The sequence below is a fragment of the Pongo abelii genome, chromosome 2 (assembly GCF_028885655.2).
Source record: "Pongo abelii isolate AG06213 chromosome 2, NHGRI_mPonAbe1-v2.0_pri, whole genome shotgun sequence".
Classification (NCBI taxonomy): Eukaryota; Metazoa; Chordata; class Mammalia; order Primates; family Hominidae; genus Pongo; species Pongo abelii.
In genome coordinates this window covers 206997078-207004656 of record NC_085928.1, presented here as the reverse complement: position 1 = coordinate 207004656, position 7579 = coordinate 206997078, and positions in this window count along the sequence as shown.

Genomic DNA, 7579 nt, shown 5'->3' with positions numbered 1-7579 from the left:
GTGCTGGGATTACAGGCTCGACCCACCATGCCCCACCTAAATTTATTTTTTAATGACAAAAAATATATATATTTATGGTACATAACATATATGTGTTTACATATATATATACACACACATATATATATGTAAACATGAAATATGTTTACATGTGGAGTGGCCAAATCAAGCTTGCTAACATATACATTATCTCACAAAAAAAGTCGCTTTTTAAAAAATTCAACCCTCAAGTGGAACCAGAAAAGACATTTTATTTCTTTAGATGTGTGGTCTTGGTATGTTGCCCATGCCAAGCTCAAGTGATCCTCCTGCCTCAGCCTCCCAAGTAGTTGATACCACAGGCACATGCCACCATGCCCAGCTTCTTACCTTTTTTTTTTTGCGATGAATTGTGGGAACTCAGGGACCCCAAACGGAGGGACTGGCTGAAGCCATGGCAGAAGAACATAAATTGTGAAGATTTCATGGACATTTATTAGTTCCCCAAATTAATACTTTCATAATTTCTTACGCCTGTCTTTACTGTAGTCTCTGAAGATAAATTGTGAAGATTTCATGGACATGTATCACTTCCCCAATAGATACTCTTATAATTTCCTATGCCTGTTTTTACTTTAATCTCTTAATTCCGTCATCTTCGTAAACTGAGGAGGATGTATGTCACCTCAGGACCCTGTGATGATTGCGTTAACTGCACAAATTGTTTGTAAAACGTGTGTTTGAACAATATGAAATCTGGGCACCCTGAAAAGGAACAGGATAACAGCGATGTTCAGGGAACGAGGGAGATAAGCATAAGGTCTGACTGCCCGCGGGGCTGGGCAGGACAGAGCCGTATCTTTCCTATTGCAGAAAACGAGTAGGAGAAATATTGCTGCATTCTTTTCCCAGCAAGGAATCACCCTGGGAAGGGAATGCATTCCCGGTGGGGGGGCATGGACGGCCACTCTGGGGCTGTCTGCCTTATGCCGTTGAAGATGAGGAATGAGATAACGCCCCGGTCTCCTGCAGCGCCCCCAGGCTTGCTAGGATTAGGAAATTCCAGCCTGGCGAACTGTAGTCAGACCAGTTCTCTGCTCTTGAACCTTGTTTCCTGTTAAGATATTTATCAATGACAATGCGTGCACAGTGGGACATGAAACCTCATCAGTAATTCTAATTTTGCCCTGGCCTTGTGACCTTGCTCTGCCCTTCTGCCTTTGTGAGCTTTTATTGCCATTTGAATGAAGCGTGTGATCTCCGGGACCCACTCCCTGTTCATCCCCCCTCCCCTTTTGAAATTCCTAATAAAAACTTGCTGGTTTTGCAGCTCAGGTGGGCATCACGGAACCTGCCGACATGTGATGTCACCCCCGGAGGCCCAGCTGTAAAATTTCTCTCTCTTGTACTTTCTCTTTTTTTCTCAGACCAGCTGACATCTAGGGAAAATAGAAAAGAACCTATGTTGAAATATTGGGGGCTGGTTCCCCCAATAATGAGCACACTTAAGAACTATTCTCTTAGCAAATTTCAAGTATACAATACAGTATTATTAACTATAATCACTGTGCTGTGTATTAGATCTCCAGAACTTATTCATGTTATATTGAAAGTTTGTACTCTTTGGCCAACATCTCCCATCTCCCCAGCCTCCTAACCAGACCTGGCAACCAACATTCTACTCTCTGGACCTGCTTCTAGAAGTTTCACTTTTTTCAATTCCTCATATAAGTGAGATCATGCAGTACTTGTCTTCCTATGCCTGACTTATTTCTCGTAACATAATGTCCTCCAGGATCTTCCATCTTGTTGCAAATGACAGAATTTCCTTCTTTTTAAAGGCTGAATAGTATTCCATTGTGTATATATACTATATTGCTTATGTACTTATTTTTTAATGTCATCCATGATGAGCATGTAGCACATTTTTTCAGCATATTGTTTTTCAAATTAATTTTTTTTTTATTTTGTAGAGATGAGGTCTCACCATGTTGCCTAGCCTGGTTTCAAACTCCTGGGAAAAAGTGATCCTCCTGCCTCAGCCTTCCAAAATGCTGGGATTGTAGGCATGAGCACCATGCCTAGCATACCACATTTTAAAACTTCGTTTGTTGATGGCTCCTTAAGGTGATTCCGTATCTTGGCTATTATGAATAATGCTGCAATTAATGTGGGAGTGTAGGTGTCCCTTCAACACACTGAGTTCATTTCCTCCAGATATGCACCTAGTATATATCACTGCTGGATCATATGGTAGTCCTATTTTTAATTTTTTCAGAAACCTCCACACTGTTTTTCATAATGGCCGTACTACTTTACATTCCCATCAATAGTGCGCAAGGGTCGAAGAACTAATATTTGCCTTTGATAATTCTTTCTATTATTTATTTCTATTTCATTAATTCCTGCTCTAATCTTTATTATTTCTTTCATTCTAATATCTTTAGGTTTAATTTGCTCTTTTTCTAACACCTTGAGATGAACACTTATCTCACTGATATGTCCAGCTTTTATTTTGCATTTGAGACTAAAATTTCTTCAAAGTACAGTTTTAGCTACCTCCTTATTGTCTTATGTCACATTTTCATTGTTTTTCAATGAAACATTTAAAATTTTCATTATATTTTCTTCTTTGAGACATGAATAATTTAGAAACATGGTAAAACACTGAAACTTTCTTCATGATGTTGGTAACAAGAGAATAGAATGAAGCCTGTAATCCCAGCACTTTGGGAGGCTGAGGCAGGCACATCACCTGAGGTCAGGAGTTTGAGAATAGAATGAAATTCCCATGATTAATTCTATTCAACATTCTGTTGAAGGTGTAGACATTACAACAAAACAAGAAAAAGAAATGAAAGACATAAGAATTGGAAAGGAAGAACTAAAACTGTCATTCACAGACAACATGATTGTGTTTGCAGAACAAGGGCGGATGCGGTGACTCACGCCTGTAATTCCAGCACTTTGGGAGGAAAAGGTGGGCAGATCACCTGAGGTCAGGAGTTTGAGACAAGCCTGGCCAACATGGTGAAACCCCGTCTCTACTAAAAATACAAAAATTAGTCAGGTGTGGTGGCATGCGCCTGTAGTACCAGCTACTCAGGAGGCTGAGGCAGGAGAGCCACTTGAATCCAGGAGGTGGAGGTTGCAGTGAGCTGAGATCATGCCACTGCAGTCCGGCCTGGGTGACAGAGCTAGACTCCATGAAAGAAAGAGAAAGAAAGAAAGAAGGAAAGAAAGAAAGAGAGAGAGAGAGAAAGAAAGAAAGAAAAAGCATCTACAGATGAACTACTAAGTGAAAAATGGATTTAGTAAGGTTGCTGAATAAAAAGGTAAATATAGAAAAATTGGTCGTATTTATAACAGCAATAAGAAAAAAATTAAATACTACTTACAACAGCATCAAGAAACATCAAATACCTAGTAATAAATCTAATGGAAAACATGCAAAAACTCTACAGAGGAAACTACAAAACTTGACCGAGGAAAATTAAAGAGAATCTGAATAAAGATACATATCATATTCATGAATTAGAAGGCTAAATATTATGAAGATGTCAATGTAATTCTACCCAATATCCCAGCTTGTAGTGTTCTAAAAATTATCAAGCTTATTGAAAATTTTATATGAAAATGCAAATGGCCCAGAATACCCCAGATAATCTTGAAGAACATAGCTGGAGGACTCACACTGTATGTTATTAAGACTTTTTAATGAAGCCAAAATAATTAAGATTGAGTGTGATTTGGGCACAAGAATAAATAAGCAGACCAATGGAACAGAATAGAGGATAGAAATAGATGCTTACATGTATGCAAACTTGATTAATGACAAAAGTCCACTGCAAAGCAGTGAGGAAACTCTTTATAATAAATGGGATTGAGTCAGTTGTATATCCATATGGAGAAGAAAAGAATCTTGACCTACTTCACATTAATCCAAAAAACTAAATTTTAGGCATATTACAGATATAAATGTAATAGGTAAAGTGGTGAAGCTTCTAAAAGGAAAAAAATATTTTCATGACCTTGGGGTAGGAAAAATTTCATATATAAGACATCAAAATGAAAACATGATAAATTGGACTACTTTAAAATTAAGAACATTAGTTCATGAAAACACACCACCAAGATGATGAAAAGAAAGCCACGGAGTGGACCGGGCGCGGTGGCTCAAGCCTGTAATCCCAGCATTTTGGGAGGCCGAGGCGGGCAAATCACGAGGTCAAGAGATCGAGACCATCCTGCCCAACATAGTGAAACCCCGTCTCTACTAGAAATACAAAAATTAGCTGGGCTTGGTGGCATGTGCCTGTAGTCCCAGCTACTCAGGAGGCTAAGGCAGGAGAATCACTTGAACCCGGGAGGCACAGGTTGCAGTGAGCCGAGATTGTGCCATCGCACTCCAGCCTGGGTGACACAGAGAGACAACATCTCAAAAAAAAAAAAAAAAAAGATACAATGCACTTTGGGTATTCAGGGGAAAGGGTGGGAAGGGGGCGAGGGATAAAAGACCACACATTGGGTACAGTGTACACTGCTCGAGTGATGGGTGCACTAAATCTCAGAAATCACCACTGAAGAACTTATGAAACCAAACACCACCTGTTCCCTAAAAACCTACCGAAATAAATAAAAAGTAAATAAAATATAAAAATGGTAAATTTTGTTATGTATATTTTTGCAAAATTTAAACAAACTTTTCTGGCTCACACCTATAATCTCAGCACTTTGGGAGGCCAAGGCGGGAGGACCACTTGAGCCCAGGAGTTGGAGACCAACCTGGGCAATATAGCAAGACTATGTCTTAATTAATTTATTTATTTATTTATTTATTTATGGAGACGGAGTCTCGCCCTGTCGCCCAGGCTGGAGTGCAATGGCACGATCTCGGCTCACTACAACCTCTGCCTTTTGGGTTCAAGCGATTCTCCTGCCTCAGCCTCCCGAGTAGTTGGGATTACAGGTGCGCGCCACCACGCCCGGCTAATTTGTCGTATCTTTAGTGGAGATGGGGTTTCACCATGTTGGCCTGGCTGGTCTCGAACTCCTACCTCGTGATCCGCCCGCCTCAGCCTCCCAAAGTGCTGGGATTACAGGCGTGAGCCACCGCGCCCGGCCTCAGAAGCCCCACAGTGGGCCTCTTCTTACATTTCATGGGCCAGAACTCTGCCACCTGTCCGTTCCTAAACCAATGATAATGGCAATAATAATAAAATTTCTGTGATTGATTTATTCTAAGACTCACCCCCCATTCTCACACTGGGAAGGGGCTCAGCTTCCCCTGAAGCACGTGGCTGCCCAATACTCAAAACAATATCTGGATTTTGCTAAGGAGAAAAAAGCAGTGGCGGGGATCAGGGAGGACCCAGCAAGGTTTTTCCCACTGGAGCAGGGACTGATTCCCAGGGGGCACCGAAGTTTTTCCGGAGACGCACCTGAGACGGACTGACTCCCACCCGGAGTCCCTGGGGAGTTATAAATGTCCCTTAGATCTGTCCCCTCAGCTCTCCATTCCGGGGACCAGCGTTCTGAGACCGGCCGCCATCGCCTCACGCTCAGCGGCGGGCGTGGCCCGGAGCCGCCTGCGGGTGGAGGAAGCGGCCGCCAGCGCCCCCTGGAGGCTCGGACCGGCTCCACTCCCGCGGCCCCCGCCACCGCCCAGCTCCCCGCGGAGGCGCCCAGGCCGGTCTGATCCCGAACCCAGGGCGGAACAACCGCGGCGGCGTTGCCCTGAGTGGAAACGCGGCCTCCGCAGGGGGAGAAGATGCTGGGAGCCGGGTGGGGCCGGGAGGCGCGACACCGCAGTTCTCCGTACTTGAAGACACCCATCCAGGCCATCTTTCCAGTCGGCTGCAGGGACACGTCCTACAAGGGCGTGCTGGAGGCTGAGCTAGCAAAGCTGGGGCGAGGGCGGGACGGTGGATCATTCGCAGACGCGGAGGACTCGACATCATCACACCAGGGTGTCCGGCACCTTACCCAAGGCCAGGAATAGCAACTCAGATGTTAAATCGTGTCAAACATCTGTGGAGAAGATGGCACCTTTTTCTTCTTTCTTTCTTTTTCTTTCTTTCTGTCTGTCTGTCTGTCTGTCTGTCTGTCTCTCTCTCTCTCTCTCCCTCCCTTCCTTTCTTTCTCTCTCTCTCTTTCTCTTTCTTTCTCTCTTTCTTTTTTTCTTTTTTTTTTTTTTGAGATGGAGTCTCGCTCTGTCGCCCAGGCTGGAGTGCAGTGGCACAATCTCGGCTCACTGCAACGTCCACCTCCCGGGTTCAAGTGATTCTCCTGCCTCAGCCTCCCGAGTAGCTGGGATTAGAGGCGCGCCACCACGCCTGGCTAATTTTTGTATTTTTAGTAGAGACGGGGTTTCACCATGTTGGCCTGGCAGGTCTTGAACCCCCGACCTCAGGAGATCCGCCCGCCTTGGCCTCCCAAAGTGCTGGGGTTACAGATGGGAGCCACCGCGCCTGGCTAATTTTTGTGTTTTTAGTAGAGACAGGGTTTCACCATGTTGGCCAGGCTGGTTTCGAACCCCTGGACTCTAGGGATCTGCCTACTTCAGCCTCCCAAAGTGCTGGGATTACACTGCCCAGCCAAGATGGCACTTTTGACAACATCTGTTTGTCTAGGTCAGCAATGAGTCAGCAATTGACTTCTACAGAAGTTTGGCTTTGAGATGACTGAGACAAAGACAGATAAAGGATAAGAGGATGGAGCCTGCAGATGCTCAGGAGTTGCAGAAAAACCTCAAAGTCCCTTCTGATCAGAATGGAGATATGCAAAACACAACTGAACAAGTCACAAAATGAACCTTCTTGCACTTGGTTGTCAACAAAAAAAAGACAAGCTCATTGGTTTTCACCCCCTCTTTCTTTTAAAGCTTTCCTGCACTGCCATGTTTTTGTTTTTCCTTCTTTCTTTTCTTTTCAAAGTTTTAATACTTTCAAGGACTTTAAAAATGAACATGTTTGGGCGCAGTGGCTCACGCCTTGTAATCCCAGCTCTTTGGGAGGCTGAGCTGGGTTGATTACCTGAGGTCAGGAGTTCCAGACAAGCCTGGCCAACGTGGTAAAACCCCATCTCTACTAAAAATACAAAAATTAGCCAGGCTTGGTGGCGTGTGCCTGTAGTCCAGCTACTCAGGAGGCTGCGGCAGGGGAATCGCTTGAACCTGGGAGGCAGAGGTTGCAGTGAGCCGAGATCGTGCCACTGCACTCCAGCCTGGGCGACACAGAGCAAGACTCCAACTCAAAAAAAAAATCATGTTTTGATTGTTTCAGTTCTCTTATTTTTGTGAGGTAGTTTGAAGGCAGGAGAAGGTAGATCTGTTTAATTTCACAGTTAAGATGGATGGTTCTAAAAATTTGGGTGTCAAATAATTTCACATTTCTTAGCTTGGAGTTGGAGACCAGCCTGGGCAACATAGCAAGACTCTGTCTCTGTTTTTTTTTTTGGAGATGGAGTCTCACACTGTTGCCCAGGCTGGAATGCAATGGCGAGATCTCAGCTCACTGCAGCCTCCGCCTTCTGGGTTCAAATGATTCTCCTGCTTCAGCCTCCTGAGTAGCTAGAACTACAGGCGCCTGCCACCGTGCCC